The 17,071-nt window shown below is 30.0% G+C and overlaps 1 long non-coding RNA gene across 1 annotated transcript in view; it reads right to left on the bottom strand.

Annotated features, from left to right (window-relative positions):
- Positions 1–14,718, bottom strand: part of LOC110111263 — a 60,373-nt gene extending 45,655 nt beyond the window's left edge. Inside the window, exon 1 of the long non-coding RNA XR_002304846.2 lies at positions 14,347–14,718. This is a non-coding gene — a long non-coding RNA (uncharacterized LOC110111263). The remainder of the gene's footprint in view (positions 1–14,346) is intronic.
- Between the last annotated feature and the right edge of the window lie 2,353 nt (positions 14,719–17,071).

Below are 17,071 nucleotides of genomic sequence, written 5' to 3'. Positions count from 1 at the left end.
GTCATGTTTCAACATATGGCCTTTGATATGTTAAATTCTATGAACCTAATAAGCTTAATGAGGTTTTAATGATTATAAATATTATTGGTTATGTTATTTTTTTACTGATGAATTTACGTATGCGAACTTTCTGGTTATGCTAATATTTCAAGAAAAAAAAAAAGATAACAGACAAATAATTCTGGACATACAACTTGGTAAATATCACACACTGATGGAGGTGCACTCAACCTAAGCTAAAATAGAGAACCATCAAGAAGAAGAAGACTATCAAAGAATAAAATGTGTACTTTTCATTTTATGAGTCATCTTATATGATGAGGACATCGGAGATCAACAGCTACGTTTTTTTTTTTTTATTATTTATTTATATGTTTTTGTACTAGTTTATTTTATATTGTTGTTTTTTCATTTATACCCTTATGGGTGGTCATGTAGTGTTGTAGCCCGAAGGGCATTTTAGTCTTTGTTATTTTTCTTTTCATGAGGCCTATTTATAGGCTAGCTTTCTTGTATTGAGGGATGATGATTATTGTTAATGAAAATTTTGGTTTTGGATCTCTTTGTGAGTTCTAGAGTTCTCTTTGTGAGTTCTCAAGTGAGGAAAGCCTAGGAGAGGCTCAAAGCAATACCCAACAGCCCCTTGGTGGAGCTCTTGGTTTTCTACCCCATATCTTTTCTTCTTCTCTCCTTTTTCCCCTCTGAAAGATCTCTTTCAGTTTCCGTTCTCCCTCCCCTCAACCTTGCCGCCGCCCCATTGGCCCCCACAAGCCGCCGGCGCCCAAACAGACACCACCCGCCGGCCATCCACCCGTCTCCCTTGGCTCCGTCCCTCCCTCTAGCCGCCGGCCTCCCTCCACGAGGTTTGAAATTTGAAATTTCAAATCCCCCATGAGACATAATTGACTTTCCTTAATTAAATCCTTGATTTTTGGCAATCTTCTTAATTGTGTTTCAATTCAAATTTGAAATTCAAATCAATTCTTTTGATTGCCATGCATTAGGAAACTTCCCAAAATTGAAACCTGAAATTTTCGTTCAGAATCTTTGATTAAAATCTGTCATTAATTGCGGGCCCCATTTTATTCATTACCAAGCCCCTTTCTCTCTCCTTATGGCCGGCCACCTCACCCCATTGATTCTCTCTCTAATTGCCACCTCATCACCTCTTAATTACCTCCCAAATACCTCCCCTCTCAAACATAATTTCAGTTTATTTCAGATTTCAAATCTGAGATTTGAAAATCCCTGAAATTCTGCTCCACTATTGGCTGTCCAGATTTCTGGACGGGTTCTTTTCCTGCCCCGAATTTCAGGATCTGGAAAACTGCTGTTTTGGCCCTTTCGAATTCCCTGTTTTGCAATCCTGAAGGTTCCCATCTACCGTCCATAGACTCCAGCAGGCTTCACGTGTTGTTTCGCCAACCTGAAGACCTCCTAGTTGCAGTCCATCGAAGATCAAAAGCTGTCCAGCCGCTGTGAAGGATTGCCAAACGACTGTCCACAGTCAACTAAGAATTAAATGCTGCTGCCAACCATCTTTCAAGCATCCAGACCTATACATAGGAGGTTTACATTTTCTTTTCATTGGGTAAAACTCTTCTTGGGAACTCCTCTCTTATGTCTTATTTTTCCTAGTTCGTTTCTCGCTTGTGGTTATGTTTGGAGTCATGAGAGTCATGATTAATCATTCTCCGCTAAAGCCTAGTAATTAGAAGAGTTGTGTGAGGGATCTTCTTATAATAACTAATCTTATTGTTAGTATTGGAATTTCTCGTTGAAACCACTCATGTATGCAAAGTAAGATTTAGTTGAATACTTAATGATCTCAACCTCTCGCATGTGTTTAGACCTAAGCTATTTTATCACCTTATCATTTTTATTTTGTTGTTTATCATCAAGAGAAAGCTTATAATTATTGTGCTCTAAAATTTAGGCGTGCAAACTTCCTTAATTTAATCATCCATGCATGTACGTTTCACATCATTATATGTGCCAAGTATATTGTTTATAAAATAAACAAGCACACACACATGAAAGATAAGTTAAATGGGTTATTTGTTTAAAAAATAGTTAAGTAAAACAACTTCATTAATAGAAAAACATATAAACTTATATCGTACAGTATATTATGCATAACATTTTTAGAAATTCTGAAAAATCAAGTTATATTAATTAACAAAAAATTCAAAACTCAAATAGCAAAACTAATCATACCGTGTGATACCAATCAAACCAAACGATCAGTTATAGTCATATTAAATAACTATTAGATGTTATTTTCTTAAATGAGTAAATTCAAAATTAAACTAATAGTATTGTATGATGTGTATAGTACTGTGTGATTACATATGCAATTTACCTAATTAAAGTCTAAGAATTAAAAAAATGTGTTAAAAATCAAAAAGATAAAGATTTCGTACTATACAAATATGATCATACAGGCCAATCAAACAGAGACGATTTTTTGGGTTTGATGTCAATTCACCTAATCATACAATACAAACCTTGCATTGGACTGTACGATATGGCCAACCTGCTTAATAAACAACCATTTTAAGGATTCTAATGAAACCAACATATAAATATGTTTCACTAAAAATCCTAAGACATGACTTTTGAAAAAGAGCCTCTTAAGAGTTTTGAGAAATTTGGGTAGAAGAATTTTTTTCTTTGCAATTCTCTTTTTTATGAGTTTCCTAAACGTCCCCTAGAGAGATGAGAGAATGCACCTTTGGGTGTTCTCAAATCATATCCTTTCAAACCTCTGATTTGAGAATCTGATGCTTTGTGTCGAAGAGCTTCTTGAGATTTGCTTATAAAGATTGTAGTGATCTTGTGAAGTTCTTTGTATATTGTGGGTTTACCCAATGGAGCTAAGTTTTTGTACTCTACGAGGAGACAAATGGTGTAAGCGTATCTCCAATACTCATGAATGAGAAAGGCTTTTTTGCCTTAATAAGAACAAAAGGAGAGAGATGATGAAATTCCCGAGAAGAGGAATTGGGAGTGAATATAGGCCGGTAAGCCAAACCATATTAAATCGTTTTGCATTTCTTTTTCTTTATTACATTTTATTTTTCCTACACTATTATCTTACTCTATGAAAATATTTGTTGTTTACTTTATGCTAGCATGATGTTTTGTAATGTGAGAACTCTGGAAAATTAAAATCTCCCTAAAGTTGCAATATCATTTGATAAGAAAAAATTAAAACTTTTACAAAATGAAGTGCTATTTGATTTTGAAATTTGTTTTTAAAAAAATTCTTTTGCTTGCTCATATATATTGTATTGAAAATGTATTTCGTTTTTTTTCAAAATTTAATAAATTCAAATTTGTTTAAATATCTCTCTTCATAAAAATTTTCATTGTCTTGTTTAGGCTTCCACAAAATTTTTAAAGACACGCTATCTCATCAGCTGGGTGTGTCACACACTACAATCAGTATCAAAATATGTTAGGTTTTACCACCTCAAGTAATCTAATTAGGGCATAATCAAGAAATAAAAAAACCTTGGAATGGTACTCCATTATCCGACCATGATTGTCAAATAAATTTCCTTATGATTTTTAGAAAGTGTGTATGGCATACATTTATATAGTCTATTAATTATAGGGTGTGACACTTAGTCCAAATAGGATACATACTATCTTACAGATTTGAAAACAAAAAAAATGTTAAAATTTCATTTAGTTATTAGACCATTGATGAAAGGGAATATGCACAATTAAATTGAAAATATTTGAATTGTTTCTTTTCTATATTGAAATTTGAAGATTATATTCATGTCTCCACCTGTGCAAAAGGTAAAAAATATGGGATACACTATGAATTACTTATGAAAACATACATGAAGTGAAATAGTATCGTATGAACATTTTCTTATATGATTATGAATGTTTTCGTATGCAACTGAATGAGAATATTTATGGTATGCATACTATATTTATAAAAACTATTACCTCTATTCATATCCTAGGAAGAGATTTTTCTAATGCTGAAAAAAAATTGAACAAAATAATGAGATGTTTGCCTAAATCTTGTGATGCCAAGGTGAAGTCGATTGTAAATCAAAAAATTAATCTTCTTATTTTATTGACCATTTGTTTATCTCCTTGATAAATTATGAATAAAAAGTTAATTAGAGGCAAGCAGATACAGGTGAACAAACAAAGAAGGTTATAGCATTTAAAATAGAAGAGACTAACAGTAATGATTTAAATAGTGTTAAAAATTAATGCGTTGTGCTCATCAGCAAATAGTTCAAAATTTTCCTAAAAAAGAAAAAAATAACAAAAAGTGGAAGAGAAAAGATAAAAATAATAATAAAACTACATATGACATAATTTATCGGAGTGCAGGAAATCAGATCTTACCAAACGGAAGTGCCCGAGTCTCAAAAATCAACAACAAAAGGATAAGGCTAAAGATAGAAACACAAGAAGACGTGCTTTTTGGATTAATTCAAACTCAGACTCATTGGAGATTGAGAATGAGGAAGAAGCATCAAATCTATGCTTAATGGCTAATGAAGAATCAGACGATTAAGACAGCGAGCAGGTATACGATTTCTCTTCTGATAAAGCATCCCTTTTTTTTTTTTTTTTTTTTTTTGAACAACTGCAAGTTAGGTTTTAAAAAAATTTCAGCATTAAGGAAATAATTCTTTATCTTTAAAAATAAGCATACTATTTAATTAAAATAGTATGAAATTTTTAAAAATGAGTTAAAAGAAAAAAAAAATCATGCATACTGAACTTCACCATGCATATAATACATTAAAATGTGTGGTTTTATATTTTTGAGAATTGAGCACGACCTTTAGATCAAAATTAAATTCACAAAAAGTGCAAATAAAAATTTAAGAAAAAAGTTGTAAGCTAAAAAAGCTTGCACATTGTCCCACACATACCTATAACTGATAATGGCTCCACATGCATCATCATCTTCTAGGAAGAAGAGATTTACATCATATAAACTATTATATTCATCCTCTAAAAATACTTATGATTTATGTGATATAATAAGATATATTGTATGAATATGCACACATAGATTCCACCTGAACACTCATTATGCATGGAGACTAAAGGCCACTAGAATTTATTAAAGCATACACACAACACAGTATTAGATGACCCAAGCTAATTTGGGTTACATTTTAGTATATTTCTGTAAGTGTGCATTCACAATGAGACCAATGAATATATGTGATATTTGGATAGTGGATTCATACATCACATTATTGAAGACAAAGGTAAATTCACTACGCTCAAGTCCAGAAATGGTGGAAACGTAACCCTTGGCAACAATAGCATACAAAAAATAATTAAATCAAATACTATCGATAGGGCAAACTCATTTACCATGAAACAGGTAGATAGTCTAAAATATAATTTATTGAGCATTAATCAATTATGTGATAAAAGTTTTGATATTATATTTTATGCTGATAAATGATTGCTTACTTTGAATGGTAGTTAATTTAGATGTTTTACATATAAATAATACTTATATGCATGATTGGGAGAGTATGGGTAGGTTTAAGGAATCATGTTGCATGAAAACCACAATAGATGAATCTTGATTGTAATGTATGAGACTATATCATGCCAGCATGAATATATTTAAGAAATCAAACACCTAGAGTTAATTATAGAAATATCAAAACTAAAATTTAATAACCATCACTTGTATGATGACTACTAGTTCAGAAAACATGTCAAGTAATCATAAATGAAATGAAATAATCAGCCTAGAGAATTAGAAAGAGAAGATTGATAGTAGCCTAAAAATCACTACATCCTTGATGAAATGAAATGATAATCTGATCTATTTTTCTAATTGACATACATCACACAATGGACATTATTGATTTTAGGTTTTGGTATCCCTCTAATCAATTCAATATGTGTGATTCTCCTAAAGATGTTCATGTTGGGCCACAACCAAAACTCATTTACCATAATTTTCAGACAATAAACTTCCTTAAGCATACCCATACTTTCCAAATCGAGGATATAAATACTATTTAGGAGAAATTTTAAAAAGGATCTTAATTAAAAATTAATTAAGCAAAAGGAGCCTCATTATAAATAAATTTAAAAAGAAACAAAAACACCAAACTATTTGACATTTTATTAGAAAAAGCCAAATAGTTTAGCATTTTTTTATGAAAATGCCAAAACGTTTGGCATGTTACTTACAAAAAGTATTTTGCCAAATATTAGTTAAATAAAAAAATTAACTAATTATATCAATTCAAGCATGCAATGGAGTGCTAAGCAACCGATACCTCAAACTATGAGACCAAAATTCGAATCCTGCAAAATAAAATTTGAAGGTCCTTTATGATAATAATGCTTAGTGATAATAAATTTATAAAATATAAATAATTATAGTTAAAATAATTAAAATAAAGTTTTAATTTAATATATTAATTCATATTTAAATTTTTATTATAAATAAAGTTAATTAAATATAAATTAATTTGAATTAACTAAATAAGTTAAGCTAAAATTGATCATTAAGTTTATAACTGAATTAACCTATTAAGTTTAAAAAAAATTGTTTTATGAGTTAAAATATATATTTTATAATTTTATTATCATTAAACCATTATCATAAAATAATATTTGGGCTATTTGTTTGCTTACCACTCCACCGCATAAATTATTATAAGAAAAGTTTTATAAATAATTTATTTCACTAATATTTAGCATAATACATTTTCGGAGGAAATTGCTAAACTTTTTTGGTATTTTCCTTAAAAAAAGGTCAAATAGTTTGACATTTTTGCTCCTTTTTAAATTTATTTATAATCATTCTCATTTTGCTTAACTAAGATTTTTTTTAAAATTTCTACTATTATTTATATGTACACCTTCTAAAATAATTTTACAATGTCAAAATAGCAAATATTTGTCAAAAATAAATTTTATATCAAAACCTTTATCATACAACTAAGTAATACTCAATAAATTATATTTCAATCTATCAACTAATAGCATATTTTAATGGTAAAAATTTTACCTTGCTGACAATATATTATCCAATAAATTTTGTTCGGTACTATCACCAGGAATCATATTTCAATCGTTGTTGGAGTCAAGTACAATAAATTTGCTCTTATCTCCGGCCATATAATATGAGCACTTGCTACCCAAATACCACATGTCTTCATCGATCTCATTATTGAAGCATATCTATATAAACATGCTAAGGTGTGATCTTAGGAACCCATATTTACTTGGGCCTCCCAATATTATATGGTATATTAAGCTATAATGAATTTTAATTAATGTTAATCTCCATTCATAAGTGCTTATATGACATATGTGCACACATCCATACAATATATCCTACTATGTCAAATGAATAATAGATAATACCAAAGAACGTATAAAGTAGTCTATCAAATTTAAACTTCTTCTCAGAAGAAGATGATATGTGTGGAACCCCTTTATATGGTGTATGCACATAAGTAGTAGGCGCAATATTTTCTAAGTTCATAATTTTTACCTTAAATATTCATTTATACTTTCAGTAGTTCCAATATTGATCCAAAGGTCATGCTCAATTTTATCGAAATGTAAAAACTCACATTCTTATGCAGTGTATGCATGCTCAAGCCCACATGGAAGGTTTTTTTAGCTAATTTTTTAAATTTTCAAACTCATTTAACAAAATAGTATATTTTTTTAATGAAGTAAAATATTTCTTTAATGCAAAGTACATTTTCTTCAATAGCTTAAAACTAGCATATAATTCAGTTAATAAAAACAACTCGTCATAAGAAAAATTATATACTTGCTCATCATATCCACCAAATCCTTCATTTGCCATCAGATGGAGATTAGTAGCCTCTTCTTAAAGTTACTATAGCACCCAAAGAGGAGAGGAGGGAGTAAAATAAAAATATTACTCTAATTTTTTATAGAAAATAAGACTGTTAAAATAATAATTAGAAAATACAACCAATCACAAGCAAAAAAAAATTAAAAGAGACAACAGGCACAGTATTTTTATGTGGTTTGGCTGAACTTCAAAACTAACTTACATCCACACCTAGCCAACTCTTAGTTAGGATTCTACTAAATAATCTCATTATATTACAAAGCCTTTGCACTCTCTTACAAGGGGGCGAGGACAAGCCTTAACTACAATCAAACAATATGCTCCCTAACAACGGACAAGCACAATCCAAAAATTTAAAATATAAAGAACAGAGAAGAAAATTTATAATAATAATAATATTTATCACTTGAATTATTTCAAAATAACTTTTACTTACACAACTCGGTGATTTAAAAATTCCTTATAAAAGAAAAATATTACGCTAAATTTTTATAGAAAATAAGATTAGGTTAAAATAATAATTAGAAAACACAGCCAATCACAAGAAAAAAAAAATTAAAAGAGACAATAAGCACAATATTTTTAGGTGGTTCGACTAAACCCCAACGCTAACCAAGTCCATGCCTATCCAAATCTTGTCAGGGATTCTGCTAAATAATCTCACCATATTACAAAGCCATTGTATTCTCCTCCAAAGATAGCGAGTACTAACCCTCACTACAATCAAACAATATACTCTCCTACAACAATCAAGTACAACCCAAAAAATTTTAAAAATAAAGAACAAAAAAGAAAAATTATAATAACAACATTTATTTCTCAAACTAGTTCAAAATAAATTTTACTTACACAACTCGAATTCACAATAAGATGGAAAAATCAAATTTACTCATAATAAATTCATAAAAATTTTAAAACGATGCTTTGAAATTAAAAGTAAAATATTTGCAATGTAATAATAAATAAATTTTTAATATCATAAATGCGAGCAAAAATGTGTGAATCCTTTCATCAACATGAATAAGCATAACAAAAAATTTTCAAAACAACCAATTTTCAATGCAAAGTGTGATTTCAAAATATGTTGTAAATGATAATAAAATCACTTTTATTTCAACTAAACAAGAAAGAAAAAAATGAAGATTCAAAATTTGCTTACTCAATGTAAAAGGATAAAAAAAGTTAAACAAATGAACTCCAACATTTGGAGAGATGAAGAAGAAAAAAGAAAGTCTCAACTTAATCTCCCAAGAGAATGCTTAGAATTTTTCAAGAGAGGAGATAATTTTCAAGAGAGAGTTTCTAGAATTTTTGCAAGAAATATAAATTCACCTAGGCAAAAGAGAGAATAGAATATGCAAATTTCGGCCAAGAGGGTTTATGGAGGGAATTTGAATTGTAATTTGAATTTTTTAAATACAAGAATATTTCCCAACATGAAAATTTGGCCAATGATATTTTGGAAATAAATTCAGCAAGTAATTAATGATAGAATCAATCATGATAATATAATGAATTAGTATAATGAATTTGGATTAAATCAAATCAATTTGATTAGTCAAACTCCAAGAAAGAGAGGGCGGCCATATGTTTCCAAATTGGATTAAATAAATTTTTGAAAGATTTGGAATAAAGATATTTAATTCAATTTTTGAATAACATGAATTATGCAAAGATATGATGAAATAAATACATTAAAGGCAAAATCATCGAAAAAATTAAAGATGTAGTCGGCTCATGCATGGATTAAGGCATTTAATGATTTATGCAAATTTAAAAAATTTTAAACAATATGAATTTTGAATTTTGAAAGAAATTGAATTAATTAAAATCAATTTTTTTATGAAAATTATTTAACTAAAATATTTTCTCGAATTAATTTTAATTTGCTACTAAATATTCAGGTCATAATTAGGTTAACTGCTTACATCATTATACAGTACGATGACGTATTGGATAGTAGGATTAATTTAATCTTTTATTTGACCTAATTAAATAAAAGAGCATATGGCAGCCACGAACTTTCCTTATTGATGATTGTCCAGTATGATGGATATCATACCGTACAATTTAATTTTATACTTCAATTTTGAATTTTCTAGTTACCAATATAACTTTATCTTACAACACCAAAAATATTATAAACATCACATTGTATGCTTAAATCATCTTACATCACGATCAAGATGTCTTGATTAACTATATTATGCAATTTTTCAATCAATTTATCTCAATTATATTTTCGTGCATATGTGCTTGATTATTTCACATCAATCATATCCTGACACATGCAAGAAGACACGATTCAAAAATAAAATTACAAATATTGGATTATTCAGTAGTCGCCTTTGTCTTGATGACTTTAGATTTCACTTAGACACTTTCTTATGCTAAATGCATCTTATTTAGCATGTGATTGTCATCATATTCTTAAGTCCAATCTTAAATTGGCCTTCATATAATATATACATATAATTTTTAGTATAACCAAAAAGCCAGCACACAAAATCCTTAGCCAAAAATCAACATAATCAATAAATTTTGTGAAATCTCATATAAGCTTTCAGGCTCACAAGATTCAACAACTTCCTCCACAAAATCTTAATCAAATCAATCCAATATCAATCCTTATCTTTGATTTAAAATTTCATTTGAAATTGAAATTGAAATCATAGCCCCCTCATTTTTTCTTTAATTTTCTATAGTTAATAAGTTATACTAAATCAAACCACATTAAGGTAACCATCTACTCAACCTTATCCTATCCTAAAACTCCTTGATTTCTTCTATTAAAATAGCAAAACAACATCAAAAGTTTTATCCTAATCCTATTCAAAACCAACCCTACCCAACCCCAAAACCACCACCACTTACAAGTCAAAGATTAAAACCTAATCACCTTAATGAACTCCAAATTCAAAATTAAATTCCAAATCTAATGGCCACCTCTTTAGAGCAACTAGATTTCTCCATTTCTCTTCCCCAAAGTATAAATCATTTCACTCACATCATAAGGTAGATAAATAGTATCATTCCATGTGATCGCATTCCATGCTAACTATAACTTCTCTCTATCATAAGTATTTAGTATCACATTAGCCTTCTCTAACTACTCAAATTCATTTAGATGCCCAAATCCCAGTTTGAATCAATACAACCAAGTTTCAATCCAATACAAACTACCAAACCGATTACAACAACGAATCATAAAAAAGCAAACAAACCACCATAAACCTAAATGAGAAGATAGGCTCAGCATTGCATAATAAGAGGATCAACTTAGTTCAAACTATCACTATGCATGAAAAACTTCAAACCAACTAGTATTATTAAAAGCACTTTTTTAAGGACAAAGCAAAGATAAGTGCTAGCCCTGCAGATAGCTTGCTTGTGAAGTGTAAGCTAATAGCAAAGCACACGTGTTGCAATGCTTCACTGCATGGCATCATAATGCTACGCACTTGGCTCCTGCTCAATGTCAAATCCTATTTCATATTTCAAGGTTTGATTCAACATCAACCACAATAAATAGGCACAATAGTTTGTTTCATCTCACTACTCATTTGCATTGCTCATTAATTCTCAGTTCTCTTCCATTGGAGCTAATTTATTCTTGGTGGTTATTCTCTTCATATTGACTCTCCTACTTGATTTTATATGCTTTTCACTAAGTTTTGTTGTTGACGCTAGTAACTTTGCTCACAAGCTTCTTCTCAAGAATATTTTTTGAAGATACATCTTTGCACTATCTCTTGCTTCACATTGCCTCCATCAATCGATCTTTAGTTGGCCATTATTTATGTACTCTTACATAACTTCATTATTTATATTATTTATATATTTGATTTTTTTTTACTTTCCAATAACTATAAATCACTATCATTGAACCAATGTTTAAAATTGCGTATTCGGGTATTGAGGCGTTTTTCATTCGTGAGGCGAGGCGTAAGCCTCAAGGCGTTTTGAGGCGTAAGCCTCAAAATCAAAAGATTGCGTAAACATAAAATAAAAAAAAATTTATATACTAATGAGTGAATAAAATAAAACATAAAAAAGCATAAGATATGAATTGAAATCAAAACATCCCAATAATAAGACAACATGAAATATAGTTCAACTCAAAATTCTATCTTTCCCACATCCAGTATTCTTTTCATTAACATATAATTCTAATTTCCAAAAACAAATAGCAATGACATATCACATAAGAACTCATAAGTCATCAACACTGTCATCACTAAGGGGTTCTTCATTTGAATCATCATTATGATAAACTGCTCTCTCCCCTTCCTCCTCTCCTATAGAGTCCAATGTCGGGCATTTACTTCAAGATTTATGTAAGTTTTAATATATATAGCGTGAGGTGTAAACCTCGTGCCAGTGAGGCGAGGCGGGCCTCAACCAAGTTGAGGCGCAAGCCTCATAAAAAAAACTCGAGGCGTAAGCATTGAGGCGTTTTTTACTGGAATTGCACAAAGGCGGGCCTCAAGGCGAGCCTCATATTGCGCAATTTTAAACCATGCATTGAACATTTCATTATATTTGCTAAAAAGTTATTATCTAATGTGGTTTAAATTTGGTTAATTATATATATAACTCATGAATATTGTAGTCAGTAAAAGTGTCACTTCACTTTGCACTTTGCACGTTAAAGCAAAAACAAATACCCTTGCACATCGCATTACGCTTACCACTAATACTGAAACTAAAAGAGAATATATTCAATAATTGATTGATTGTATATAAAAGAATCAATATCAATATTTCTACAAATGGAATTATACTTATTTTTAGTGGTTAATATATCATATGACTTTTAGTATTACATTAGTATTTTCTAATCTATCAATAGTAGTTTTGACATCTAAATAAAGCACGTTAATATAAATAGTGTCTAGGTCATGTAATTCAATTGATGGCAAATGAAATAATTTAAGTTCTAGCTCCATAATATTTTAGCCCCTTTAAGAATAAATAAGGATTTGTGCCTCCTCTATTATTTAAGGATTTAGAATTTGTTTAAGGATTCAAAAACCTAATGCTTTAAGAACTCAGCATCAAAAGTTTGAGAATAGTTTTATCTCTAACCTACTCTCTACCCCCTCCCCAACCTTTTTTTACCTTCTTCCTCTAAATTCCCCCAATTTATCCAATATTTCACAACTCCACTGAAATGGTCAACAGTTATCACTAGAAATTTCTATTCTACATCATTTTTTAAACTACCATGTGCATAAAAATAGATCCACAATTCCACATAGCTAAAATCCTCGTGACATACTATGTTATAAAAAAGAACCTTTAATACTATTTCTTAACATATCATGTGGCTAATGAAGGGAACATACAACAGCCTAGTCAAGAAGGGGAAAAACTAGAGACTTCTTTGTTCATATATTACATAATACACACTAACCATAATCAAAAAAGATATGCATGAGCATGCTTTTTATTTGACTTCTCCAAAAAGCTTATTTTTCTCAAATATTTTTTAATTCTATAAAATCTTTGCCAATGTTTCCGCTTAATGCCAACAAGGAAGACCTATAGGAAGGCTCCTCAAACAAAGAAGAATCGCAGACATACATTTCAATAAGAATATGGTTACCAATTATAAAAACATATATATTCTCAGCTTTTATGATGACTAAAAGGACATATTCAGCGCATGGAGTTCCTGCTAATCGGATTCTAGAGAGGGATTGTTTCTATGACTTGAAGTAGGACCTCCTCTGGATTACACTAGAGACAATTTACTCTAGGGCATCTCACATGTATGATGATTATACAGTTTAAATAAATAGAATGGGTCAGAAAATGCTCTTAATTCTCACTAAATAACTCTACTTCTCAACTTTGTGAAAATAACCAAAATTCTTAAGCATTGTCAACAATCTAGGCAATATGCTTAACCATGCACAATGAGGGCGTGTAAATGAAAAGTGGGATTTAAAGTGAGGATAGTTGATGGCTCAAATTTGGACCTCCAGCGTGTCTTAGATGTACTGAAATACAGAGATTTCATCTGACCAAACACTTTACAATCTAGATACAGTGTCATCTTTTACTAAAATACAGTGAAACAAACAAACAGTATTTGGCAAATAACATAGGCATCTAACAACATTAGCATTTAGAAAACACTAAACCAAAAAAAAAACCTTTTAATGTCCTATCTCTCTTTTTGATTATAACCATTCACTGCAAAAGTATTTACAGTTGATTTCAACCTAATAAATAACATTTAATCTTTGAAAATGAACATAATTTATGTTACAAAGATAGAATAGTTGAAGGAACGAAAATGTTTCAACAATATAACAGGTAAAATAGCAACTGGATTCACATAAAATGCTGACAGTTCCCAAATTAAAGTGAATGGGGTTAGGGTTTCAACGAAAACAAAGAACATTGAAGACCCAAAAATCCAATCTCATAATACTCTGAATAAGGCTCGAAGGGGTATCAACGATAGTGATGTCTACCTGCCAACGTGATGAAGCCGCCAATGAGCCGCAAAGCAATGGCTGCTATGATCTGCAAATTCATCCTATACCTGGGAACAGTTTTGTAGCGGAATTTGAGCAGTATTTAAGAAGGATTTAACGCAAATCCTGCTAAACAGCCAAAATACAACTTTAAATCCTGAAGAATGTTAATCCCGCTTCTCCTCCGTTTTGCCTAAAACCCCGGAGGGGATTGGACGGATTTAACAAAGTACCACGAACTCCTATTCTTCTTCACACACCACTGGTCCCGTCGATGCCTTCTCCAGCGAGATACCGTCCGACTTCATGGCTCCTTTGTCGTCCACAAGGGCTTTGGGAATTTCGGGGACGGGGGCTTGGGCGAGAGGTTTGGACTTTAAAATTATTAATAAGATTTTATATTAATTAAATTAGGTTTATTATTTAAATTTTTTAATTGATTTTAATATCTAATATTAATTAATAAAAATAACTAATTTTAATGAATTATTATTATTTAAAACTAAATAGAAATTTATATATTTATTTATTTTTATAAAGTATTATTTAATAATTAATTTAAAATTTAATTTATATTAATTGTAACTCCATTAACATAACTTTAATTGATAAAAAATTTAGTGATTAAGTTATTAATCTTCAATAAAAATTAAATATATGTCAATTAAAAAATTAAATTAATATTAACTGATTAAAAAAGATGAAGAATTCTACCATCAAAATATTTTCTATCCAAATTTATATTCCCATCAATAACATATCATTTTTCTTGATAATCATTATTGTTACCAATACATAAAATTATTCAGATTTCGATATATTAAAATGAGATGGAATTTCTTGGTCCTCGTTTCTTTCTAATGTTGATCCATAAATGTATAAATTAGGAAGGTTTATATAATTCTATGAGAAAATATCATATATGTAATATTTTTTTTCCATTTGCATGTTTGACTCATAAATGAATTCGCCGCATATTCTATTATCTTATATTAATGTCTATTTGTTTTTATTTTTTTTAATTTATTTAGAAAAAAAGTTATTATATAATTAGCTTAATAAGTTAATGATCAGTTATTAATTGAAATATTTAATTAGATTTGTTGTGCCCTGAAATATTCACGGTGGTAGAGTATGTTTAGTGTATTTGCTTTATACGAAGATCTAGCACGTATATAGATAAAAGTAAGGGTGTAGAATTCATAGGGGACACCGGATTTTTTACATGGAAACTCCTAAAAATGGGGAAAAATCATAGGGCATTCCTCAGTTTAAATGAATCCACTAGTATTTGCAGTTGATTATAAATGAGACCCTTTCTTGTGGGGAAGACCTTGGCTCGATGTAGCAAATATACATCATATTGGTGGGAATTATAAGAAAAACTGTTGACATGTTCGTTTGTTTAACATGACCATAATCGACGCGCCAAATAGGTTGGAAGGACTATAGTCAGACGATGGCGGTCGAAAGGACCGTAGTCGAACGATAGAGGTCGGAAGGATCATAGTTGGGTGACGACGTTTGGGGAGACCGTAGTCGGCTGGTTGAGTGCATTATTTGGATGTCATAAAGATAACTTGGCTTGAGCTAACACTTTTTTACATAAATTCTATGCATTTTAATTTACTAGCATTTTAGTTATAAATTAGAAGATAGTATTACATGTTATGTACACTCATGACAATATACATTACTCAAAGGAAGTTTAAAATTTAAGCTAATGAATATATTGAGACACTGAAAATTAGCTTGTACAAATTTCATGAAAAGAACTTCAAGAATTCAAAAGTATATATATATATATATAGTCTTGTATCATTGTATTTCAAGTATAGAAATTATAAATATAACCATCACACACACATAAAAGATAAAATCTAATCTTAATTTATCATACCATTCGTACTAACTCAAATCATACTATACTATTATAGTCAATTTAAAATTAAATTTGAGGAAATAATTTGTTAAGTTGAGAGGGTTGAATATTAATGAAAATTGATATTTACCTCATACACATTATACATCATAATGTATGATTTATCTAATTTTGACATAATTACAACAAGAATTGCATGAAGTGCATCATAATATATAATCAATGTCATTCTTCTTAACTAATATTTTAAGTTCTCTTAATGAGGTTATATATATATGTGTGTGTGTGTGTGTGTGTGTGATAATTTTTTTTAATTAATCTAATCAACTAAATTAATGGGATGATTTAATACAATTCTACTTAAATAGATCATATCATATAATTGGGACCATATTTTATGATTAAACAGTACTCAATTTATAATAAAAATTTGATTTTTATTTCATTTTGGGCATCAGAACTCTACACATGAGAGAGAGGTCTTTTTACTATAAACTTAGGGAGCCATCACTTATACTCTTGAGAGAGCGAGAAAGAGAGAGAGAGAGAATATAGTAAGAGAAAAATATAATAGCACACATTAACTAGTTATCATTTTCCTTTCTACACATTATGTTTCTCATGGTTGACCGCCAGAAACGGCCCGCCGGAAATCGTTTCCTACGCCGTTTATACCTGTGGTTTACTAACCGCCAGTATTTTATGAAACCGTCGGTAATTCCTGATTTTCCTGTAGTGATTGTGAATCTCAAAAGCTCTAGTAAACTTTTTGTGACAAGTTAATGGGCTAGAGAAGGATTCTTTTTTGTTGAAGTAGAAGAGGGTGTAGGGTTTCTCCAT

The sequence above is a fragment of the Dendrobium catenatum genome, unplaced genomic scaffold (assembly GCF_001605985.2).
Source record: "Dendrobium catenatum unplaced genomic scaffold, ASM160598v2 fragScaff_scaffold_970, whole genome shotgun sequence".
Lineage (NCBI taxonomy): Eukaryota > Viridiplantae > Streptophyta > Magnoliopsida > Asparagales > Orchidaceae > Dendrobium > Dendrobium catenatum.
The sequence above is the reverse complement of the archived record's forward strand: the minus strand, read 5'-3'. Positions and strand labels throughout refer to the sequence as shown.